This window comes from Adiantum capillus-veneris, chromosome 20 (genome assembly GCF_014529385.1).
Source record: "Adiantum capillus-veneris isolate H3 chromosome 20, ASM1452938v2, whole genome shotgun sequence".
Classification (NCBI taxonomy): domain Eukaryota; kingdom Viridiplantae; phylum Streptophyta; class Polypodiopsida; order Polypodiales; family Pteridaceae; genus Adiantum; species Adiantum capillus-veneris.
The window spans coordinates 12,396,650-12,421,751 of NC_140950.1; the positions used below are offsets into that span (position 1 = coordinate 12,396,650).

Consider the following 25,102-nt stretch of genomic DNA (forward strand, 5'->3'; position numbering starts at 1 on the left):
TCGCAAATTGTCGCTTTCAGACACCCCCGACTTCCGGATGAATTTTGAGGCCTTAAACGATGTTTTTTTCAAACTTGAACTAAATGGTTGCCATAGGCAAACATTTAGTTCATGTTTTGCTCTAAGATCTGTAGAGCCGCTCTCAGGCTACGTTTTGATATAAAAACTTTTCCGATCCGATACCGTTTGTGAAAGTTATGGCCAAAATAGTGAAATGCAGTTTAGAATGGTCAAAATGAGTCCAAATTCAATTTTGAAAAAAGATTTGGGATCTCTGTCACACTGTGAACACTTATGTATGGTCAAAATTACATTTGAACCCTAAAACTGGCCTGGAAACATGCTATGCGTAGGATGTCTATATGCTCAGAATTTAACAAAATTTTGTCCAGAGACTCCCCTTAAGTCCAACAACACAATGGTATGCTCAGAATTTCATTTGGACCTAAGAATGGCCTTGAGACATCCTACGCGTAGGATGTTTTTTTGCTCAGAATGACTTGAAATTTTCACCCCAGCTTCTCCTTGATGTGCTGATCACAGTGGTGTGCTCATAAGTTGGTTTGGAGTCCTAAATCAAGCTAGAGACATCCTACGCGTAGGATGTCTAACTGCTCAGATTTTGTCCAAACTTGCACTGTAGCTTCCCCTTGATGTGCTAAACTCACATCTATTTTTACTTTTTGATTGTGACACCTATAGGTTAGTCAAATGCTCAAGAATCTGTTCCAAAAGCCTGATGTCTGTTCTGATGAATTCCCAAGTCAAATCAACTCCAAATTGGACCAAATTTGCCTAGGAGGCTTATCTAAGGCTATATGACAGCATGGTATGATCACAGTAGAATTTTGGTTTCAGAATTATGCATTAGACATCCTACGCGTAGGATGTCTAACTGCTCAGAATTTCCCCAAATTTGAACCACAGACTCTCCTTAAGGTGCTGATCACTGTGGTATGCTCAGAATTTCATTTAGACTCCAAAATCACACAGAAGACATCCTACGCGTAGGATGTCTTTTTGGCCTGTTTGACCCCAGACTTGTCCCACAACTTCCCCTTGATGTCAGTAACCCAGTGCTATGCTTAGATTTTAATTTGGATGTCAAAAGACCCCAAAGCTAGCTCTTCTAGCCTTTTTTCAGTCAAAAGTGCTAAAGTCTGTTCAATCTTCACTTTCACCGACCCAAATGAGATGAAATTGATCACATGCACTCAATACAACATTTAGAACATGCCTTTGAAGTCACCCTATGGTTTGGTCTAAAAAATTATGCCATGGGCACAATTGGGTAGGATGTCTGGCAATTTCAGTCTATCTGGCCTTATTCTGTCAAGATATGGTCAAGTTCCCCTTTCCAGGTGAAAATAGGGTAAAACCTACCTTCTGAACACATTGGTCAACTCAGAATTTCAAAATTTTCACCAGATCACCCTGTAGACATCCTACGCGTAGGATGTCTACTGCTGATTTTTTTTAGACTGAAGTGTCCCTGATGCTTCCTTATGCTCTCAGCAAGTGCAAGTATGCTTCACAATTGCAAAAACATGCAAAAATCACTCAATTAAGCCTTTGCTGACATTTTACGTTTTTTGACTCCGCCTTTTGGCTTTTGGTCAACAAAAATAGGGAAAAACACCCAAGTCAATATGAAAATAGGGTAAAACCTACCCTCTGAACACACTGGTCAACTCAGAATTTCAAAATTTCCACTAGATCACCCTTGAGACATCCTACCTACCCTCTGAACACACTGGTCAACTCAGAATTTCAAAATTTCCACTAGATCACCCTTGAGACATCCTACGCGTAGGATGTCTATGTTTAAAGAATTGCAGGTTTTCTTCACAAAACCCTTGCAAATGCTCTTTTATATGCACATCATCAGTCAGTCATACAAAAATATCCACAAAAGCTTGTTTAATGCATTTTTACCCTCAAAAGCACACTTTTCCATGATTTCAAATGCAATCAAGCACTTTAGCAAATAATTCAGTGTTGAATAGCTCTAGATCAGAATCGGATCACTTACCTAAAGCTACTCCTACAAATCATATGGGGTTTTGCATCTATGAGTAGAAAAACGCTTCACTGCCACACACGGACTAGTAAACGCTTTTATCACCTCACAAATCACTCGACCACCAAAAACTACTCTAATCCACAGATCCTAACTAAACCTATCTAGTCGCAGACCCTCGGCGAGACACACGCTTCCTGGCTATCCACTTGATCGCGGAATATCCTCTTTCGGATCCACTTAAGAAAAACGCTTTCTTTAGCCGAAACTAAATCAAGCAACCATCACAGGAGTGTTAGTAGGAAACCTACTTAGGTCTTTGTGTCCCCGGCAATGGCGCCAATGTTGGACGGGAGCGACTCACACACCCATGAAGTGCATGCAAATACTACCTAGATCAACATAATGTCAATCGAGGACATAGATGACACGATAGGCACACGGAGGAAATCTCTTTAGCTTGTCAGGCTGAGACCATCCTACACATACAACACTCTGGAAGGCCAACTATACCACAATCAAGAACCTCACTGCTCTCAACTATACCACCTAGCCACATACACACATACGGAAGGTAACTCACCTAATCATGCCAGATTCATATGAAACTTAAGGAACACCATCCCCTCACTAGGATACACCTGTCCCTAAGCTTCTACACTATATCCCTCGCTCTAAACCCATCTGCGGAAAACGCGTAGGATGACAGAGCCGAATTTTGAAAGTGCCTAAAACTGAAATTTATGAGTATCTATGCGTAGCTTATGTCTCCACGATTCTATAGACTACTAGCACGTAGAAAACAGACATCGTTTGATACACTTACGACCACAAATAACTCGTAGATGCGTCGACGTGTGCGCTTTGTCTCGTGTGGAATGCTTGGCGTCGTCGCCTAGCTCTCCTCGAGCCTACAACAATGGTGCAGTCGGATCTCCAATGTGTTGAGTGAGCCGAGCGTAGCGAGAGGATGAAGCTCACGCTCACTCTCTTTCTCTCTCACACACCGTAGACGGCAGCGCTAAGTTTTTGATTATGATTAAAAGTCCCTTTACAAAATGACCTAGGTACCTTATATACTAAGGCTACCTTAGGTTTAACGAAAAATGGGCTTGAAAGGGTCAAATGGCTTTGTATTTACAATCTGGAAGTGCCATTGCACCCCGGCTTCTGAAACTAGAACAACTACTCATTACAAATGACATTTATAGCCATAATCCGCAACATTTCATAACTCGCAAAAGATAAGACTTTGGTACGAAACTTGAGTTATGTTGTGTTGTTGACCCAGCGGTCAACAATGGCAAAGAGTGCTTGATATATACAGGATGTGCATGTCATTTATGCTGCAATTTTCTGTTGAGATTTGATTTTGCACACACTATTACACATTGGAGTCTCTCCTAAGTTATAAGTGCACTGTAATTGACATGTTCGGTTGTACAAAATTTGACAAATCTTGATCAGTCTAAATGATTGAAAGAGAAGGTTATGGGTTTGTGAGGATCCATAAACAAGCCTGCTGGAAGAGTGCAATGGCTTCATACCACACAATGATGCCTGTTATATTTTCAATTTGCAATCTTGGAAAAAAAGAACCAGTATGGATGCCTTGGGAGACAATTCAACCAGCTTAGAAAATCCTTATAAATTAAAGACTCTATAGTGGAAAAGGAGTGGCAGGCACCATTATTCACTAGACAGTGAAATTTTTTGCTTAAGTACTTTCATGCCAGGTGTTAGAGTGTTCATATTCCAATCCAAAGTGTGTCTTACTTGCATGATCCCGAGTATTAAAATTTACACTTGATGTCAAATGAAGAGGTGATTAAGGTTTTTTTATCAAGTCGTCAATATGTTGTATTCCAATGCTCAAGACTTTATTAACTGCATCAAAGTGTTGAGTACATTTAGATTAAAGGAACAACCTTTGGCAAATGATTTTGTTCAATCAATGAGAAAGGATCAACCTGCATGCAAATGAAGGATCATGATAGGTGGTGGAGAATCACTCAAGTCTTCATCCACTTGCAATGAAAGTTCTGGAAGAATGTGTGGAAAATTTGAGATTTGAGAGTAATTGGAGCATGTACAAGTACGTTCATAGCACTTGAAATTTTAGTTTACATGTATTGCAATGAAAGGATATTACATCATATTGAAAGTGTTGGCTATGAGAAATAAATCCCTAGTTGGGTGTACAACTGCCAAGCAGGAGATGAAGGTGATTGCAACATTGGCACAACAGGATGCACAATAACTAAGAAAAAAGAGAACCTCACAATAGATGTACACAATTGAGTAAAGCAAGATAGATCATGGAAAGAGATAAAGAAAAACAATGATTTAATATACTTAGCATAATCAATCACAGATTTATTAGGCGTGAATTTGTAACTGATGTTTATACTCTTAAAAAACCCTTAAATATATACGATGGAGCTTCAAGACAAAATTACATTGATTTTATGGATGTAGAGCTTAATGTTGTGATGGTTGGTGTTTAGAACGTGCTTATTCAACAATGAATTGGTTTCTTATGATACTAGGGATGCTTAATTGAGCTTGGTTGAATTTGTATTCATTTGTCATTCCATACATATAATTTGTCTAATCAAGCAAATGAGATGGTAATAGTGGCTACACGCCAATGTGTAGAAGCCAATCCATCCATTGAAAGTTTTATAGAAAATTGGACATTGAGAGGATGAAGACGCCTCTAAGTCTAGTGCAGGGACTAACTCCAGATGGATAACCAAATGACTCATGTGTGTCCCCTAGATAGGCGGAGGATTAATACACTGTGTTAAGTTTTATACATTTTGGCTAAGATGATGAAGGCTTTGTTCCATTCTTACTTGTGACATTGCAGGTGTTTGGAAAGCTGGTATCCAACGCTGTGCTTTACATGCCTGGCATCGTGCAAGGCCTCCTTTGGTAGCAGCCTGCATATGAAGGAACACATTTCGTTCATCCCTTGGCCCATGACATGTGATCATCCTCCCTCCTCTACCCATTCTGTACTCCCCCTCCCATTGTGTGATGGTTCCATCCAAACACATAACCACAGGCTCCCGCTCTCAGCACATGCTAGTCCATACTCCCATGGCATCGCATTGCCGAGAGAGAGAGAGAGAGAGAGAGAGAGAGAGAGAGAGAGAGAGAGAGAGAGAGAGAAGTTGGATCTTTTGCCGCCTTGTGGCACATCCTTTTTTGCAACGGGAAGCCCCCCTTCTTCATGTGCAACTGGTTCAAGCCCAAAGCAGCACACACACACACACCCATACGATCTGGCGCTCACAATAGAGAGAGAGAAGGAGAAATATTCTCATGTGTGGAAACAAAACGAGACAGAGAGAGAATTTTTTAAATTCTCAAATCCCTCCGTGCCAGTCACCTCCGTCTGCTACTGCTAATGGTTGCGCTTAGTCTTGCAACCCCCTATGCCCACTTCTTGCCATTTTGTGTTGCTAATGGATCCTTGCTATTACTAAGGGTAGCAGGCAAGCGTCAGGCCATTGCATGCACTGAGGAAAGCTCGCCATAGACAATGATAGTGAGCAAGCCATGTCGAAGACGCAGAGCCTCACCATAGAGCGTAGGAGTAGGCCGGGCTATTGCACACCATCCCAAGGCACGAGCATCGTAGCCATATCTAATTGATGCACTCCGACGCATGATGCCATGCTGCCCTCCCCTTGGGCATGCTTCATGCCTTGAGGCCTGCATCACTGACATTTTCTCCTCTTGCCTCCCCTGCTCCCATGATCCTAAGCGTGTATATAGTCCTTATCTTGCACCCTTGTGAACTTGCTTTGTCTAAAAGCAAGCTAGTGTGACAAGAAAAGAGAGAGTCTGCACTTCACAACACAAAGCCTGTCCCTGCCTTGCGTGTTCTTCATGCGAGGCTCTTGTTGCCAATATAGACAAGCAGGCTCTTGTTGCCAGTATAGACAAGCATGCTAAAATCTCCTGAAAAAAAATCTCCTTGATGCTATCTTTTTCCTCCATGCTCTGGTCTCTCACACTCCGCAAAGCAGTAGACAAAAAATCTCAGTCCCTCGATTTGCATGCCACATATATATTCTCTCTCTCTCTCTCTCTCTCTCTCTCTCTCTTCCCCCTCCACGTGCCATCTGCATAGAGCACTCCCTCTTTTGACTTTCCTATTCAAACTAGCTTTACTTTTTTCCCAAACTTGTGAAATTGAAGTGGTATCTTGGTAGATTCTAGTTAACCAAAACGAGGTACTACCCTACTTCCAAGTTTGGTTTGGAATCTATAGATTGGGTCAATACTCCTCGTCTTGTGAGTTTTACAAAAAAAACTTCTGAAAGTGGCAATCATCTTGTTACAAATCAACCTTATGTTAATTTGATTGGATGTCTTCATTTTGCTGGCTTGAACCCTCGTCTTGATATTTTGTTTGTTGCTAATTTATCTTGGGCAACATCTTGCATGTCCTTTTCTTAACAATTGGTCTGTATCAAAACACAATGAGGGCCGCTTTTTAGATTTTGGACCACCTCTGTCTTGGTATGCACTTGATGGCAAGGCTTCAAGGCTTTGCGGAGGAGGAGGGACTTGATGCATTAAAATCACAAAAAATCTATGTATTTATTTTGTACATAGATATGGTTTTGACACATTTGGATCTTTCAAATAAGGAGAGGTAGGAACTAACCCTATGAAAACAAAAAATTCACTAGATGTTGATTCTAACTGACTGTCACTACCTGACGGTCACTACATAAGAGTTAAAGTGAAAGGGAAGATAATCTTATGCATTATAAAGTTGGAGTCAACAAAGTATTATCAAAATCAAGCATAATTCAATTATGGACACAAGGCTTGCACATGGAGTAAAGAGGGGACCACCTGGAAGACTTTTGGAAAGGAAAAGACAAACACATATTTTTGTGGGAATTTTCTCTTTTTTTTTTTCCATTCCAAATTGGTAAAAGTTTTCAATAGAAAAGTTGTAGACGTTGAGATGATATTTTGGCCTCTATTTGTTTCATAATTTTTTGAGCTATGGTTTGGGAGATATGGCCAAAATGGTGGAGGCTATCTGTTCACATGGGAAGAAGTCATGGTTATCCAACTCCACACACATAATTTCTTATAGTTTTCTCTCCATTGTTGCTTGATTTTCTCTTATTTTATCAAGATTATCTCAAATATTATAAGAAAGCTCTTGGACTCAAGCTATAGAAGGAGGCATGGAGACAAAGCTTGCCATGATGAAGGCAATTAGGAGGAAATTGATCAATAAGCAGGGCACATGAAGCTCTCTCATTGGGGGAATGCCTGTAATTGAGGTTACTTTGTAATAACTCCTCTTGCTCATAATCTCTTCCCTAATCGCTCTCTTCGCCTGTAAAAGGTCTCTTTTGTAAACAGACACATAGTCAAGCTCTAATAGACACACAATCAAGCTCTAGTGCTCTCATATCTACATCTTGGTGTTTGCACCTCTATGCACACATAGTTCTAATATGGAATAATATTGGCTATGGTTATTTGTTTTGGTGTCTTAATGACCAAGAGGTTTGAGTTACCATGCACACATGGGTTTGTGAGTTATTGATTATGTTCAATTCCCCTTGTGAATGTTTGTATAGTATTTATGTAGCCTATATTAATGAAGCTCTAATGATATCTTCCTCTCCCTCTCTCTCTCCTTCTCTCACATCTTCCTTGTGTTATGGTATTTATGAGGCTTATACTAATGAATCTCTAATGATCTCTTCCTCTCCCACTCTCTTCTTCTCTCACATCTTCCTTGTGCTATGTGCCAACCCCCCCTACCATAAGTCCTAGCCGTATTCCAAGCTAGTTGGTGCCCCTATTGTGTACCTCCCATGATGAGGCCATCGTGCATGGTCCTGGTGTAGAGGCCACCTGGTCTATTTTGCACATCTGCCTCTCATTTGGTGCCCCCACTGAGGAGGGCTTTGCAAATACCTTCAATCAACAAAGAGTAGCAATGCATGCATGGACAAGTGGCTACAAGGGTTTTCAAATTGGAGAAGTGAATAAGTGGAATCTATAGAAGCACTCAAGGCCTTCATTGAAGCGCTACCTCCAGGTTGTAGCGTCATCGACATCCAAGAGGTAAACTCCCCATCACGCATTTCTTGTGCTAATCGCATATCAAGAGCATTAAGAGGGAGGTCTATGAAATGTCATACTGTTAGTCAACCAAAGAGTAGCGATGCATGCCATCAATCATGGATAATTGGCTACAAGGGTTTTCAAATTGGAGGACTGAAGAAGATGAATTTGTAGAAGCACTTAAGGCCTTCATCAAAGTGTTACTTCTAGGTTGTAGCATCATCGATATCCAAGAGGTAAGCTCCCCATCACGCATTGCTCGTGCTAATTGCAAATGAAGAGAATTAAGAGGGAGGTCTACAAAATGTAATCACTGCTATCAACCAAAGCATTTCGTCAATGAGTGCCACGAGAGAAGAGGTGAAGAAAGAACGGTAAGTTTTGCTTTTGAGAATTGCATCAGCACTCTCACATTAGTTAGAGTTGTGTAGCACCAAGTGTTTTCTCTCCAACGGTCAGAGAAGAGTCGTCAATTACATCAACCACAAAGTCCAAGCCACAAAGCCTAAAGCATTTGGTGGAAGCAAGTGGGTCTATGCTCTCTCTAGGCCTAGATAGTTCGAGTGAAGTACAACCACCCAAGCGTCACCGCCGTCGCATGAAAAATGGAAAGCCGATTGAGGTAGACTCTTCTCGCTAGTCTATTTTGAACCCAATATGGAGGATTATGTGGACTTCAACAAGAGGTAGAAGCATGTGGTGAAGGTGTCACCTTATCAACACTTATTGTATGCAACTCTAGTGTTTAAAGCCTTGCCCTACACCCAACATGGATAATCACAATAGGTTAGAAGTCTTTCCTTTTTGTTTCTTGTAACATATGCATGTAAACGTGTGCATTGATAGGAAGATATTCTACCAACAAAAGATTGTTTTCCTATTCGGAGCAGAGATGCTTGAGGAAATTCTTAGATCCACTCTTTCTTGTAACACATGCATGTAAACATGTACATTGATAGAAAGATATTCTACCAATAAAATATTATTTTCCTATTCGGAGTAGAGATGCTTGAGGAAATTCTTAGATCCACTCTTTTGATGTAAGCATCTTTTCAAAGATTTTCCGCTTGTGATTTTGTCTTCTTTTTCTCTTTTCTTTGTTAACTTTTCAGAGATATTTTCCACTTGTGATTTTTGTCTTCTTTTCCTTTTCAAGTTTTTTTTTTTGTTGAGTTTGGTTTCATTAACCTCTTTGATGTCTCATCTTTAATGCAATCAGTTGCTTCGACCACCCTCACAGACTGCGTTTTGTTGTTTAAAAGAGATACAAAATTTTCTTTTGTTTCATTTCATTTCTTCATGCGTCTATTCATATACTTGCATTGTCTTTGTGGTTTTTGGTATGGAAAATCATAATAGACCACTTGTCAATCCCTTTGTTTGATGCCCTTGTCTGAGCTACTAGAAAGCTCGTCATCTTTGTTGTCTTCTAAAGGCTTGTCGGGGGAATCTTGGAATGCTTCTTCATTAGTTTGATTAAGGTCCCTTATGGAGATCTCATCCACTATGCGTTGTCAATTTGTAACTCTCTCCATGTGAGGTACTTTTGATCCTGATTTTGGGCATAGGATGACACCCATCATCTGAAATGAAATTATATCATATCCTTCCTCATCATAAAATTTAGTCAGTGTCACCTCATTCACATACACATCAAGGGTGGCCAATATCTGCTGCCATCCAAAAGGTTCAAATATCTCTTCCAAAAAAGGTTCTGGTACATACACCTCTTCTTGTACTGATCAATTGTGAATACAATCCTCCTTTTTCAAACTCTCACTCTTAGAAGATCCACACATCCAAATGTGCGCTTTGTTTTGTAGCCAAGTGGGTATTTCTTCTTCTGCTCAGTTGTAGAGTTTAACTCTTCTACTGGGGTTCGTTCTACATCTCTATAACTATGATCATTGACATTGATCTTTGTAGTGACACCCTTATGTCTTGTACCATTTTGAGCTGACGCATGAATGGTCTGCCCAATATGATATCAAAATTGATGTTCTCATCAAAATTCATAATAGCGAAGATGTGCTCATATGCAATTCCACAAGAGGTTACTACAATTTGCTCCAAAATACCAATAGGTCTCTCCAAGTACCCATCTGCTAATTGTAGTTTCATTCGAGTTTTCCTTATAGCAGGCCTTCCCCATTTTTCCCACATTGCCTTGGGTGCTATGGAAATTTCGGCTCCACTTTCTAATATAGCAACCATTTTTACTCCTTTGTATTCTATAGGCAAGGTAGTGTTCCCTTATTCTTGTTCACAGTAGTCTCCCACCTTATTCATTGATACTGGCTTGGGTTAAGTTTGTTTTGAGGTCTGGTTATTTGATGTTTTTGGAGAAACGATTGGTGGAATTACCAGCCCTTTTTTCGCCAAATTTTTTCCCACCTCTTCCCAAAGATAAGGTCTTACATGCAGTAACTCAGATAGAGTTAGCGTACAATGGATAGGGGACAACATCAGCTCATGAAGAGTTTTGGTGTCCATCATCTTAGGACCAGATTTTCATTGAGATGGTACTTTCTTAATTTTTGATTATGTTTCATGGTTTCCAAAAATGAGCAAGTGTAAAGTTTTCAAAGACTAAGGTTTGCTGTCTTCCAACATTTCTGTACCCGCATCACCATATAATGATCGGATATCACTCGGATAGAAATCATGTTCTCAATGGATCTCAGTGAGATAGGAGCTGACTGAAGCGACGTGCTTCCATTTTTTTTTTTTGTTATCCTCCCACAGGTCTTGTGGCTGTGGTAATTACACTTTGGGATAACTGCTTGTGAATACACCCCATCTATGGTATTGGCTACCATCCTTGTATCCAAAGGCATTTCAAATACCGATTCTTTTTGGTCTTTGTCTTTGATACCTTGCTCCTTCAACTCTTGGATTTTTTTGCGGATCAACACCTCATTCCTTGGAGCAGTAGGAACATGTGGTTCAATAAGAGCTTGAGCTGCCTGGATGAGCTCCTTGCACATATGCAATCTCTCTTTTTTAAACCTTGGATGAGGATACATTAACCATCTATGCCACTAGGTTTGGTTGAGATTTAACCTAGCTTGATAAAGTTTCAAGATTGCATCTAATGGCTTAAAGACCTTGTCCATGAAGATCGATCCTCTCGAAGGTATTATTGATAGTTTTGCTACATCAGTTTTTTTCTTTATGGTCCCTTTCCCTTCTCAACCGTTCTTCTATTTGCTGCAATTTGGTTTCTAAATATGATTTTTCTTTTATCCTTTTGGATTTTATCTTGTCCCTTTTTGCCTTTCAAGATTTCCTAGGGGTTCTAATCAACAAATTATCTATCTCGGTTTGGCTGGGTGGGATGTTCCTTGCAGTCTCTTGTACTTGTGCTCTTGTTACAACATTCATTGGAACTGCTAGTTTTGTTTCTGATCCACTTGAGCTTGATAAACTTCCAATTTTGTTCATGGTAGCCTTCCCTTTGTTATCAAGGCTTTTTGGACAATGTGGAATGAGATGGTAATTTGTACATCCCTCATAGTACCCAAAGAGTTTGATACGATCTCCTTTGTGTGGACAACTTCTTGCCCAATAATCATTGCCACATTCATAGCCTGGTCCTACTAGTGGTGGAGAAGCTTGTGGAGCCCCCATTAGTTTTCCGGTTCTAGGAGGGTATCCCCTAGGTTTGTAGTTCTAAGTTGCCATGAACATGAGAATATTTGCCTCGACCAGGTAATGGTTTTTTGTTGGTTGTGCTATGTATGATTATTCTGACATCTCTTCAAAAATTATCCATGGAATTTGTTCTTTAGAAGCATAGGCACTACTGTCTAACCCTCTCTCATAGGAGCTTTCTGAATCTTCTCAGTATGAAACTACTTGTATCATACTCTGATCTGCAGGTGCCTCTATGGGTTGTGCAATTATTACCATGGCTCTGTTTTCCTAGGGTAAAGGAGGCTGATGTCCCAACTCAAGTTGAGGTTTTTCCTACCCTTGGGCTGTGTTATTTTTTCCTACTTGGTATCTTTGAGGTGGTGGAAATTTTCGCCTTTCAGTTGGCCCATATGGTCTTTCTCTAACATAGTTTCTACTGTAGAAACATTCGTGGGTCTCATGGATTGTCCATTTTTGTTTCATAGCACACCACTCCAATACACACTGTAAATTTTCTCCAGGTCTCAGTTGCATGTTGCACCACTGAGTTGGATGATTTCCTTCACAAGTGTCACATTTTTGTGTGGGCTGTTGTTGTGTGTTTGGGTTTGTCATGCTTCCTTGGTTCATCCTTTTGATCACTTCCTTGATCATTTGATCAACATCAAGCACAGTTGGGTTTTTCCCACCCAGTTTCATCATGGATTCACTAGTGGTTGAAGAGGTGCAACTCGTCCCTTGGTCTGTGTCCTCAGTCACCTCCCCATATGTCTTACAGTTGTCTACCAAATACAATGCACATGACTGTAAGTACAAATATTTTTTGAGAGTGTCATTTCGCAATCCTTTATGAAAAGAACTGACAGCCTATCATCCTGAGGTAGCTCTCTAGCATGAAATTTTTCTATGTATTGATTAAATCTAAACGAGGTTTCTTTCACCTTTTGTTTCTCCTTTTGTCTAAATGCATAGATTTGGGAGACCGTATTATGCTTAATTCCTCTCTTTGAGAATTCCTCTACAAATTCTCAAAGAAGTTGCTCTATGCTTGAGAATTCACGATTGTTTAATGGTTTGAACCAAGTCAAGGCCGTTCCTTCTAGGGTCAATCCAAATCCTTCATCTTGAGTATGGAAATTGGTTACCTGTTCATCCCTCAACACTTGCTTGAAGATTGAAACATGAGCGTACGGATCCCCCCATCCACTATACTTTTTGGGTACACATTTGGCCACTTGAGATGGTCACATGCATCTAGACTCTGCAACCATCCTAACCACACTTGGTCCTCCTGACATGGTCTCTCTAATTTTGTATTCTCCCCTTGGCACTACAATTAGTGTCCTCTCTGCTATTATACGTTCATCCGATCGTTCTGTTTGATCTCGTGTAATAGTCGGAGGGATTCTAGTTGTGTAAGTCATATTAGGTGCTACACTGCCCCTATGTGTGTTCAAAGAAACCCTAGACCCCATTGATCCCATGGGCCCTGCATTTGAGAATTATTGGTGCCCAAATGAATCTTCCACTCCAATTCTTATTGGACTTATGTACCCAATTTCTGGTCTTGTTTGAGTAGTCGTGGGTTTAAATTCCTCATGATTTACATAATATTGGTGGAGTGGTCCACCAAAGTATGTATATCTCTCTAGATCCTTTTGGTACATAGGAGAGTATTTCCGGCCATGCTTATCCATTATGACCACTTGGATACTTCTCCCCTCAGTGTATGTAAAAACATATAGTCTCTTGCGGTCAATCAATTCCTCGTTGTGGGGTTCATCACATCTATAATAGAGTGTCTATTCTCCATTATTGAATATATATAGCCCCACATAGGTGTTGTTTGTATTAAGCTGCTCCGGAGTGTCTTGTTAGTGCACCTGAGCACAACGTTTTGCTTGTCCATCTTGGGTGGTTCATCTATCTACCGTGTCCTTGGTACCATTCAATCCCCATTCGTCCACATTAAAGGGGTTGTGAACAACTAGGTACATCATTCCATCCTGGTTAAAGTATCTGTCTCTATAGTCCACATCTATAAGGTCCTTGAGCTCGCTTGGATTGTTTTCCAACTTAGCACAGTAGTGATCCATTCCATCCTTATAGATTTTTCCTTTAAGCTCATTCTCGGATTGAAATTTTAGATACAACAGTTTGACGTCAGATGCAAGTCAAGAAGGACCTTTCCCCATGGAAGTTCCTTCCTTAAGGTTCACCTTGTTGAATTCCTCAGTCATTATGGTGTATGATCTTTCTGATGAGGTATCAGAGAAACTTTCCTCTATAATGGCTTCTAGAGGATGCAATGGATTTTGATTCACACTACCTTCAGTTGAGTGGTTGCTCACTTGGTCTTTGACACTGGGATTCGTATTCTGGTACAATCTTCCTAATTGCAAATACATGAAGAACTGATCTTACAAAATCCAAACCTTGTTACCTCATTGGCTAACTTGAATTCCCCGATTTGGTCTTACTTGTTGGATCATACTCTCTAGCACTTGCAACCTGTCAAAAAATGCTTGATGGTTATGAGTTTACAGCCGCTCTTGTTAGTTCAAGCTTTCAATCCACAAAATTTTATCAGATACTTTCAATAACTTCACAATTTTTCTCACAACAGACACAATTCATGTCCAATTTCAGTTTGAAAAAGACCACCAGGGTCCTGGAGACTATCTCTCTATGTGGTGAAATCTTGCTCTTATTATGACTCAAAGGAACATGGATCAAAATCCATGTTGGGAGGCCAAACTGTCTTTTTTTGGTACCAACAAAATCAACATGATTAGTAGGTCATATGGCACTAAAATTTTTGATATTTCTGGATTGAAAATTAGGTCAATTATGGCACTTACTCAAAATGCTTGACAGTTCTGGGATTTTGGCTTGGTTTTTGGTATCCAAATTTAGTTTTGAAATGATCACTAGAGTCCCTGTGATGTGCTTTAGCTATGGTGTAGGTTTGGTATCAATTTGTGTCAGAGGAGCATGGATCGTGATCCATGTACCTAGTTGTCAATTAGAGAAACTTGGCCCACAACTTTCCTTTGGTTCACTGATGTCAGCTTTATGGTTTTGGTAGGATTTGGATTTTTTTAGGCCAACCAAAAGCCAATCCTTAGGTCTGCTCTAGGGTTTTCACTTTGGATTAGTTTCTGCCCTTTTGACCCATTTTTTGAACCTTTTTGACAATAATTGTTTTGAGAAATGTTCTTCAAATCTTACCAATTGTCCACTTGTCAAATTCCAGCTCAAAATCCCTATGAGGTACATGGATCACGATCCATGTTGGACATCATTTGGACATGAGGTTTGGTGAGCTTATTATTGGGTATGGTGATACTTTTCCCCAAATCTTTTTGGATTTGACCCACTTTTTCCCAGTCAAAAGAAAAATTTTGTGTCTGCTTTGTGATTTTTTTGCAATCAACTATTTTATTGGTGTTTTGATAAGGCTTTTTCACTTTTTTTGTTGTGGACCCTTTTGAAAAAGTTGTTCCCTCAGTTCTGAGGAGTGTACTGGTTAGTTATCCTATCCAAACGTCAACTTGGTACATGGATCGCGATCCATGTTTGGAAGCATTTGGTCATGAATTTAGTCCTGCTGGTTCCTTGCCTTTAGTAAACCCAATTCTCACCCTTTTTTGAATTTGGACAACTAAAAGTTCATTTTTCCCAATTTTCTCAATTTTCAAGGTTTTGTACAGCTTAGCCCAATTTGCTGAGCTGAATGTTCTTTTAGCAACCTATTTCTGGCCAAACTCAAGATTTTGGTGTCTGAGAGTCAGTTCTAAAAAATGAGATCAGTTTCTAGTGAATTGGCCAAAAAGGTACGTAAATCTTGATCCATATTGGGTAGGCAATTTGGAACAAAACTGCTCAATTTGTCTTCTGAAAGCTTGTATATCCCTTTTTGCCAGGTTTACTTGAGTTTAATTTAGCTTTGAAGCTTTGACCATCAATTTTGCAAATTTTCAGAGTTATGGTATTTGGTACCAAAGTAAGGTTTCAGACAGTTTATACCCTGATCCTTTTGGCCCCTGGTGGAGATTGTTACTTAACTCCTATGAACTGAATTGTATCCTCAAACATAAATAAGTTCAACATTGCAAAAATGACAACAAAATGTATGGTGAAACGGTCCTTTTCAAGCATAGGAAAATCAATAAACAAAATACTTTTTGTACTTCACTCATAGCTCTCTTTTCTCATAAGGAGGAGGATCTAAGCATGTATTGGTGGTACCACTATTTCACTTTTTGGGGTACCACCAAGAGACTACTTTGGCAAGGAATTTGTGATAAATTCAAAAAAGAAAAGGGGAAATTTGAAATGTCAATGGCCTTAGTAGTTGGAAGGGGCCACTGATTGTAGGGAGGGGCGGCTCAGTCATCATTTCAAGATATGCGCGATGTGACTTGTCATAGGACGATGTCAACTTTTGACAAATTCTTCCAGTGTGCTAGGTGATCTCCCTGAGCTTCGAAACTCAAACGCTCGTCTTATTCACCCTTGCCTCTGCTTTGTCGGACTAAGAAGGTAAACCCTACTGTTGTTTTGATTTGCTGAGGTTTGCAGACATCTCATTCACTCTCGCCTCTACTCTGCGGACTGAGAAGGTAAACCCTACTACTGTTTTGAAGTGCTAAGGTTTTCGTGTCTGCATGTGTCATTTTTCCTACTGCTTTTGAAGTGACAATTTTCATGCATCATGAATACTGTAGCACTTGGAGCTCTATGCATGCATTAGTCTTTCTCCTTGTGCTCATAAAACATGCATCCTTTCCGCAAACAGAGGTTGCCAACCGTGCTCATAAACAATTTTGCATTAGGAAGAGGATGGGGTGTAGGAGGGCCTCTTTATTTGCCATGAGCTTATGGAGGTGATTAACATTTACACAAATAGGTGTACGCCTGTGTGCAAGAATGGTGGGTGTGTAAGGAATGTGTAAGAGTGGTCAAAAGATGTACTTTCCCCCCCAAAAAGGAGGTGCAAAATTTTATGATTTTTGGCCTTTTATAACTCCCACATATGATCTCCGATTTGAGTGGAGATCATAGATCTATAATCTACGTGTCGGGCTCTTTCCATAGATATGCTAGATGATATGGTTTTACCCACTAGACTTTAAATTCCATTTTGGGGGGAAACTTTGAATTCAAATCAACTAGCCATTTTGCCTGTTTGAAGTCAAAAGTTGTCCTTTGATTACTTTATTAATACTAAGGTTTTACTTCCTTATATTGACAAATAAAGAGGCCCTCCTAGACCCCATTCTCTTCCTAATGGAACTACTGAGGCCTACATGTCTGCATGTCCTGTTTTTCCTGTGTGCTTTACCGAAGTCAAGCTTTGCATGCATCATACTGTAACACTTGGAGCTATAGGCATTAGTCTTTCTCTGCATGCTCATAAGCTTATCCTCTTTACTATACAGTCAAGCTGTAAGATGATGTCTGAACTTGAACTTCAAGATCGAAATCCTCCAACCAATGAGCTCGCGACGGGAAGAAGTACATCAAAAGTGGAGGTAAAGGCTGTGCTTGGCACTCTGGAATGTGTTGCATCCAACTTGAAGCTATCAAAAAAGTCATTGAAAGGTATGCATGTGTATGTTTTACATTGTTTTTTTTCATTGCTTCAATGTTTGCAAAGCTGGGCTTTCAACAAGCTCTATTTTTTGGTGCTTGTAGCATTGGAGTACTTGCAGCTATCAAGATTTTTCTTCCCAATCAAGGAACTACATGAGGAGTATGGGCTCAACCTAGAGGGGAAGCTACCTAAAGAGCTCACAAATAAATATATCCCCGATGAGGAGTGGCTGAGTGTCTTCAAGTGCCTACACAAAAAAAGCACAAAGCTATTTCTCAACCATGTGAGGGAAGAGTTTGTTGACGAGTGCCGGATTTTATGCCAGAGGGTATATCAAGCAACCCCATCCAATGGTGAGCTGCTAGCAAAATTTGCATGGTATTTCATGTATGAGAGGTGTCCAGCAGCAGTGAGTGATCCGATTGGACATCGGATTGCATGGGCAAGGGTTGGTGGCAGTGTCCTTGAAAACTGCAAGATACAAAAAGGGGGTTTGGAGTGGAAGATCAACAAGTTTCGCTCTGATTATGGCTTGACATTTGTCATTCAAATAAAAGCATCTATCTATGATGGTGCCTTGTCATCAATACTGATAATGTCAGCAAGCAAGCTACATCCATTTCAGGCAGTAGAGACACCAATGTATATTCAGCTGGTGCTTAGCATGGTGGAGGGACTTAGTGGCCAGGAGAATGAGCAAAAAAGACTGCTGGGTTAGGTGAAAGTGCAGCTGCAGGAAAATAGGGACTTGTGGCTTAGAAATGAAGGGAATTTTTTTGCTTACAATGACTTCTACAGGGAATTGGACCAACTAAACAAGGAGTCGGAGGTGCTCAAGACCTCACCTGATTCAGATCCACGAAAGGTAGACCACAAAGAGATAGAGGTCACAGCTATCACCAAGATGTGGTCCAAGGCACGTGCCACTATTGATTCGAGGCGGCTTAAAGAACTTTTGGACTCCTTGCAGGTAAGCTTGTTGCTAAAAGTGCCTAGAAGTGCTTTGTGATAAATTCAAATTGTGATAAGTAGAATGTGCTGACCAAGTGGTTAGACTTCAGACTCGAAGTGCTTCATATTATGAAGTGATTTGAGATAGGTCTAAACTGCTTACTTGGAGTAGGAAGTGCTGACCAAGTGGTTAGAAAAATCTTCATAGTGATCACTGGTGCGTAGAAAGTGCTTATAGATGCCTTAAAAGCACCTAAGTGATCAATGGTGCCTACAATATGCTTGAAAATGCTTGATAGGTGGTAAGAAAGTGCTTCAAAGTGCTAAAAGGGTCCTTCAAAGCACTTTAAAGTGCTTTGATATAGCTCTATACTGCTTACTAGGTGGTTATGAAGTTTTGACCAAGTGGCAAGGATTGAGTGAAGAGACTACTTTGAAGTGCTCCACAATTCTGAATGGTGCTTAGAAAGTACTTCAAAGTGCTTTCAAGGAAGCAATCTGCAACTTTGATCTTGGTAACCATCATTGGATAATTCGCACTTTGAAGCACTTAAACTAATCACAAGGATCACATAGTGGTGACTAGGTGGTAAGAAAGTGCTTTGAAGTGCTCAATGTTGCTCAATAGGTGGTTATAAAGTGATTTGAAATGATTTATGGTGCAAAGAAAGTGGTAACCAGGTGGTTCGAAAGTGCTCTAAAATACTCAATGGTGCCTACAATATGCTTGAAAGTGCTTAATATGTGGTCAGAAAGTGGTGAGAAAGTGCTTGAAAGTGTTGAAAGGGTCCTTGAATGTACTTTGAAGTGCTTTGACATAGCTCTATACTATTTACTAGGTGGTTATAAAGTTTAGACCAAGTGGAAAGGATTGAGTGAAGAGACTACTTTGAAGTGCTCCACAATACTGAATGATGATTAGAAAGTACTTCAAAGTGCTTTCAAGAAACCAATCTGCAATCTGAAGCACTTTAACTACTCACAAGGAGTAAAAGTGGTGACTAAATGGTAAGAAAGTGCTTTGAAGTGCTCGCTGTTGCTCAATAGGTGGTCAAAAGGTGATTTGAAATGCTTTATGGTGCCAAGAAATGGTAACCGGGTGCTTAGAAAGTGCTCTGAAGTGCTCAATGGTGCCTAAATATGCTTGAAAGGGCTTAATAGGTGGTCAAAAAGTGGTGAGAAAGTGTTGAAAGGGTCCTTGAAAGTACTTTGAAGTACTTTGACATAGCTCTTAACTGATTATTAGGTGGTTATGAAGTTTAGACCAAGTAGTAAGGATTGAGTGAAGAGACTGCTTTGAAGTGCTCCACAATGTTGAATGGTGCTTAGAAAGTACTTCAAAGTTCTTTCAAGGAACCAATCTACACTATGAAGCACTTTCTCTACTCACAAGGAGTACAAAGTGGTGACTTGGTGGTAAAAAAGTGCTTTAAAGTGCTCAATGTTTCTAAATCGGTTGTTAGAAGTGATTTGAAATGCTTTATGTTGCCAAGAAAGTGGTAACTCGGTGCTTAGAAAGTGGTGACCAGGTGGTTTGAAAGTGCTCTAAAGTGCTCTAAAGTGCTCAATGGTGCTCAAAAGGTGGTTAAAAAGTGCTAAACAATTGGTTAGAAATGCCTTGAAAGCGTTTTGATAAGATTTGTCAAGCATTTTTTAATTTTCTTTGAATTCTTTAGAAGAAGTTGAATAGAAGCATTCAAGCCTGTGCACTTAAGTCCATTTAAGCATGAAATGATCTTACTCTCCACTCTTGTTTATGCTATGGTTGGCAGCAAAGAAATATGGCTTTGGAATTTGAATTAGAAGCCTTGACGTCTCAAAGAGCATGTATGGATACATCCATACACTATATCTAGGAAAAGGGTAGAGGCATCATCGTCCCTTCACCGCCGACTAAAGCCCCTGTTTTGAAACCGTTTGTGTGTATTGGGGGTGATTGTGTTGCATGTGGGAAACCCCTCTCAGCTAACCACATGGTAGGGGTCTTCTCACTAGAATGTCAACAAAAATATCACCCATTTTGCTTTGCACTTATAAGAGGCACTATGTCAGAGTGCACTCACCCATTGTGCACAGTAAAGATTCCAAAAACTTTCAAGTGCTAGGCACTCGAAATTGAGTACATAGAGCCGGAGGGTGGGTTCACTATACTCAACTTAAATCCACTTGTTATGAGATAAGTCCCTTAACATGATTTTTTTCTTCACAAAAACCGATGGTGACAAAAGTTCTCGTCTGCTTGAACTTGACGAGAACAATACAGAATTGTTTGAACTTAACGAAAACAACATACAGCTATCTGAGGGTTTTCAACACGGCAAGGCTGTTGTAAAAAGTGGGGATAGAGTGGAGGACCCCGAGGCTGAACCCTTCGTGGTTGAGAACCATGGCAAGAAAACCATTGGACATGACTCTAGCAAGCTCTCAACCGACCAACCAGGAAGGTAATGAAGTGCATCTATGTAGTGTTTCATTTTTGTTCGAGTAAATTTTGGAATTTTCCCCTAAACCTTATTGTGATCCCAAAATTGGAAACCGTGGATAAAGTGGAGGACGCAAAGGATGTGGAGACATTACAAGTAATTGCAAATACCCTGAGGAAGAAACACAAGCGACAGTAGGAGGAAGGAGTGCATCATCCATATCCAAAGAAAAGTACTAATCAAGACCCCCCCAAAACCCGGCACATTGAAAACTTTAAGTTCCCTGTGCTTTTTGTGCTATTTACTTATCTTGAATATAAGATATATTTTTTGTTTCATGGTGTCAATCTTCATTACAATTTATTGGGTGTGGTTTTTTGGGTGCTATAGTAAAAATACAAGTGATTGGTAATGTTGGGCACCGGCATTATGCTCAAGAAGACCTGGGGCACTTTGATCGGGAGACACCCCTAGTAACTCAATTTCGTGTCCTCACCTTTTGGAGGATAATAGGCATGCCTTGATCATTAATATCAATGATCTTCTTATTTTCACTCACGACAAGAGAGAGGGACCAAGCCTGTATAATGTGGACATGCTGCACTTTTGAAAGGTGAAGCAGGACAATAATATGAACCACTATGTGCACCATTTCGTAGAGTGGTTTGTTCTTGGGGCTAGCTAAATTGTTGAAGTGTACATCTGGAACACAAGCCCCTACTGAGACCTAGAAAAGAGGTTAGAATTGTGCTTGCCTCAAGCCTGTAGGTGCTTGAATGGGTGGATTGCAAAGGAGGCATGCAATAGAAGCTCATGGCTTGACGAGCAAGGGAAAAAAATGTTCTTTCTAGTCTTGGGGCACTTTTTGGAAAGAGTTTCCACAATTCAACAAAGATAACACCCTCCTGCTAGATGGCAAATATCCCAGGTGCTACGTGAATGACGAAGAATCCTATGTTATCTTGCCTTCTCTAGAGAACCAGATGGAAGACCAACGGGAGAAGTTTATGTATCATGAAGTTTTGCCATTTGTCTATGAGTGGAAGAAAACAAAAAATTGATTGGAGCTGATCACTGCTTATAAACTAGATGCTAGAAGAAGAAGGTGGAAGCAAATTCGAAATACTGAATCTGCGAGGGAAAAATTATCAAGCGGCAAAGGCAAAGTGCTACCTCCACTACCACTTTATAAAAGGCCGCCTTTTGATCTCCGGTCTCAACATAAATTTTAAGAGTTGTGTACCTGTGATCATGTATGTAGATACCTATGATGAGTTTGATAGTGTAACTCATGATGAAGAGTTCTTTTGTTTTGTAAAATGGGAAAAAAATTGCCATTGTATTGCGGAATTCTATACCGATATCTAATGTTGAAACATGATTTGCTATTCAACCGACCATTTTGTTGTGTGCCTTGCAAGATGTCTTATTATAAGTTGATTTTAAATTGTTTAAGCATTTTTTCTTAGGGCTTTTGTAAAAGATAAAAATCAGCGGCGGTTAGTGGGAAGAAGTGCAAGCTATACCACTTGTGAACTGTGGACCACATGCAAGTGGTTGAAAACCATTTGCATTATGTAAACTGGTAGCCACTAGCAAGTGGTTAAGAACCACTTGAAAGAGGTTTTGAACCACTTGCAAAGGCCTTTTGGACCACTTGCTAGGTCTTCTATTCCACTTGCAAGCACTTTGAAAGTGGTTTTGAACCACTTGCTAGTGGTTAAGATAGCATTTGCCAGTGGTTCTGAACCTTTTTCTAGTGGTTAAGATAGCACTTGCCAATGCTTAAGAACCTCTTGCTAGTGGTTCAAAACCACTTGCAGTGGTTAAGATAGCCTTTTGCCAATGGTTAAGATAGCACTTGCTAGTGGTTTAGATAGCACTTGCCAATGGTTAAGAACCACTTGCTAGTGGTTCAGGACCACTTGTAGTGGATAAGATAGCACTTGCCAGTGGTTAAGATAGCACTTGCTAGTGGTTCAAAACCAATTTGCGGTGGCTTGGTTAGCTTATCTTTCATGAATGAAATGAAAGTGGAGCACCCACCAATCTGCTGAATAACAAGATCTTTCCTTTTGTGGTGCTGGCCATCTTCATCTATAGATTGTGTCTCCACACCAACAAAAACCTTCGTGGCCACCTGAAAGTTGTCGTTGTGTACATCAAGAGGACGACATCTAGGTTGTTTGGCACCACACTGATCGCATTTTCCCATCCAGCAGATGTGCAAGTGAAACATGGGATTTTCTGGTTTAGGAATGTACTCCAAACCCACCTTGATGCATTTGGTTGAAAGCATTTCAGATAGACAACTTGCACATGATATTTGTAGCAGTAGGTATTGCAGTCCTGAAATTTTTGAACAAAAAAGGGCTTCAAAACCTCAAAGCATCTCAGCAAAATGCGTATCATTGGATGCAATTCTTGACACCGCTTGTAAAATTCCACCTGCACAATAAAGCATGCAATAAAGAGATAATGTGAGATCAAATAACCAAAATGGTTGGTACCATCACCCATAAGTTATAACACCCACTCTCGTGCTTGTGAAAGAACATAAGAGGAACATTTACCACTAAGAAGTTGTTTTGCATGTTTGAAAGGGGCTTTAAACTTCTTGAAACCACTTGAAGCACTTTAAACCACCTATAGGTGATTGAAAAAGGTCATCAAACCACTTTCAAATGGTTTGTTTACCACTTTCAATCACCTTCATGTGGTTTGAAATCTTCCAAGTGCTTACATAGGTTCTCACCTAAGCACGTTAAACCACCTATAGTTGATTGAAAGTGGTCATTTAACCACTTCCAAGTGGTTTGTTTACCACTTTCAATCACCTTCAGGTGGATAACACCCAAATCTCAGGTTTGTAAAAGCACTCAAGAGGAACATTTACAACTTAGAAGTGGTTTTGCATGTTTGAAAGTGGATTTGAACTACTTGAAACCACTTGAAGCACTTTAAACCACCTTAAGGTGATTGAAAAAGTTCATCAAACCACTTTCAAGTGGTTTGTTACCACTTTCAATCACCTTCAGGTGGCTTGAAATCATTTAAGTGCTTACATAGGTTCTCACCTAAGCACTTGGTAGATTTCAAACCACTTGAAGCACTTAAAACCACCTAAAGGTGATTGAAAAGGGTCATCAAACCACTTTCAATCATCTTCAGGTGGTTTGAAATCTTCAAGGTTCTCGCGCAAGCACTTGGCAGATTTCAAACCACCCGAAGCACTTAAAACCACCTAAAAAAGGTAAAAAGTGCTCATAAACCACTTTCAAGTGGTTTGCTTTTCACTTTCAATCACCTTCAGGTGGTTTGAAAACTTCCGAGTGCTTACATAGGTGCTCATCTCAGCACTTGGCAGATTGCAATGGTTATTAAAATACTTTAAAATGGTAACAAAACATTTTAGCACTTTGCAAAGTACAAGCTTCCACTTGAAGGGGGTTGAAAGCGGTATTTTAGGTACTTTAAATCATTATCAGTACTTTAATTTCTTTGCAAAGTACTTGAAGGGGGATTAAACCACATTGTTTTCTCAGTTCTCAAAGGTTTTTTTAAGTTTGATAGTGGTTCTGATAGCTTGAAAGTGGTGAACAGTGGGCACTATACTACTTGACAATGGTTTTTCACAGTGTGGTTGTGACAGCTTGACAATGGTGAGCATTGGTCAGTATACTACTTGGAAGTGATTTTTTACAGTTTGACAGTGGTGAATAGGGGTCAATATACTACTCCAAAATGGTTTTTTAAAGTTTGACAGTGTTCATAGTTTGACAAAGTATTAGTGCATAGTTCATAATACCTGAGGTTGATCTAGCAAATGCAATGAATGCCTAAGAAAAATCATTTTGCCGATATGCCTTTGGCATATTTCCTTCTTGTTTGGAGAGACTCGGGTCTCTGCTGTTCTTATGTATATGCCCAACGACTTTGCAAGTGCTTTATCTGTAAAGGGACGTGCATCTACTTTGTCCCTTGAATTAATGCATGCCATCACTGTTGCCTCTTGAAAAGAATTTTTGTGGCTGAGTGCGAGACCTTGACTTCTACAAGGTGTTGTGAATGTTGGAAAGCACTACTCTTTGTATAGAATGTGATGAGTTCTACAGGTTGCAAAATACTGGTTGCTGGAGTAGTTGTTCAAAAATCTCTCCTTGGAGTTTGGTTGTCAATCCTTGCATCTTCTCTTGCCAACACCTTCACATGGCACGAAGAATCTTCCTTTTCTGCTTCTCATCAAGCTGGACATCCTTCCGCTTTTCAGCACAGAGAGTCTGCTTCCTTTGCCTCTCTCTTTGTTCCCTTTTCTTTGCCGCCCAATAATTGCATAAGCAGCCTGTGAACTTCTCG

At 40.1% G+C, this 25,102-nt stretch overlaps 1 pseudogene; it reads left to right on the top strand.

The window, feature by feature from the left end:
• Positions 1-20,513: 20,513 nt before the first annotated feature.
• On the top strand, positions 20,514-21,470 carry LOC147432110 (uncharacterized; annotated as a pseudogene).
• The last annotated feature ends 3,632 nt before the right edge of the window (positions 21,471-25,102 follow it).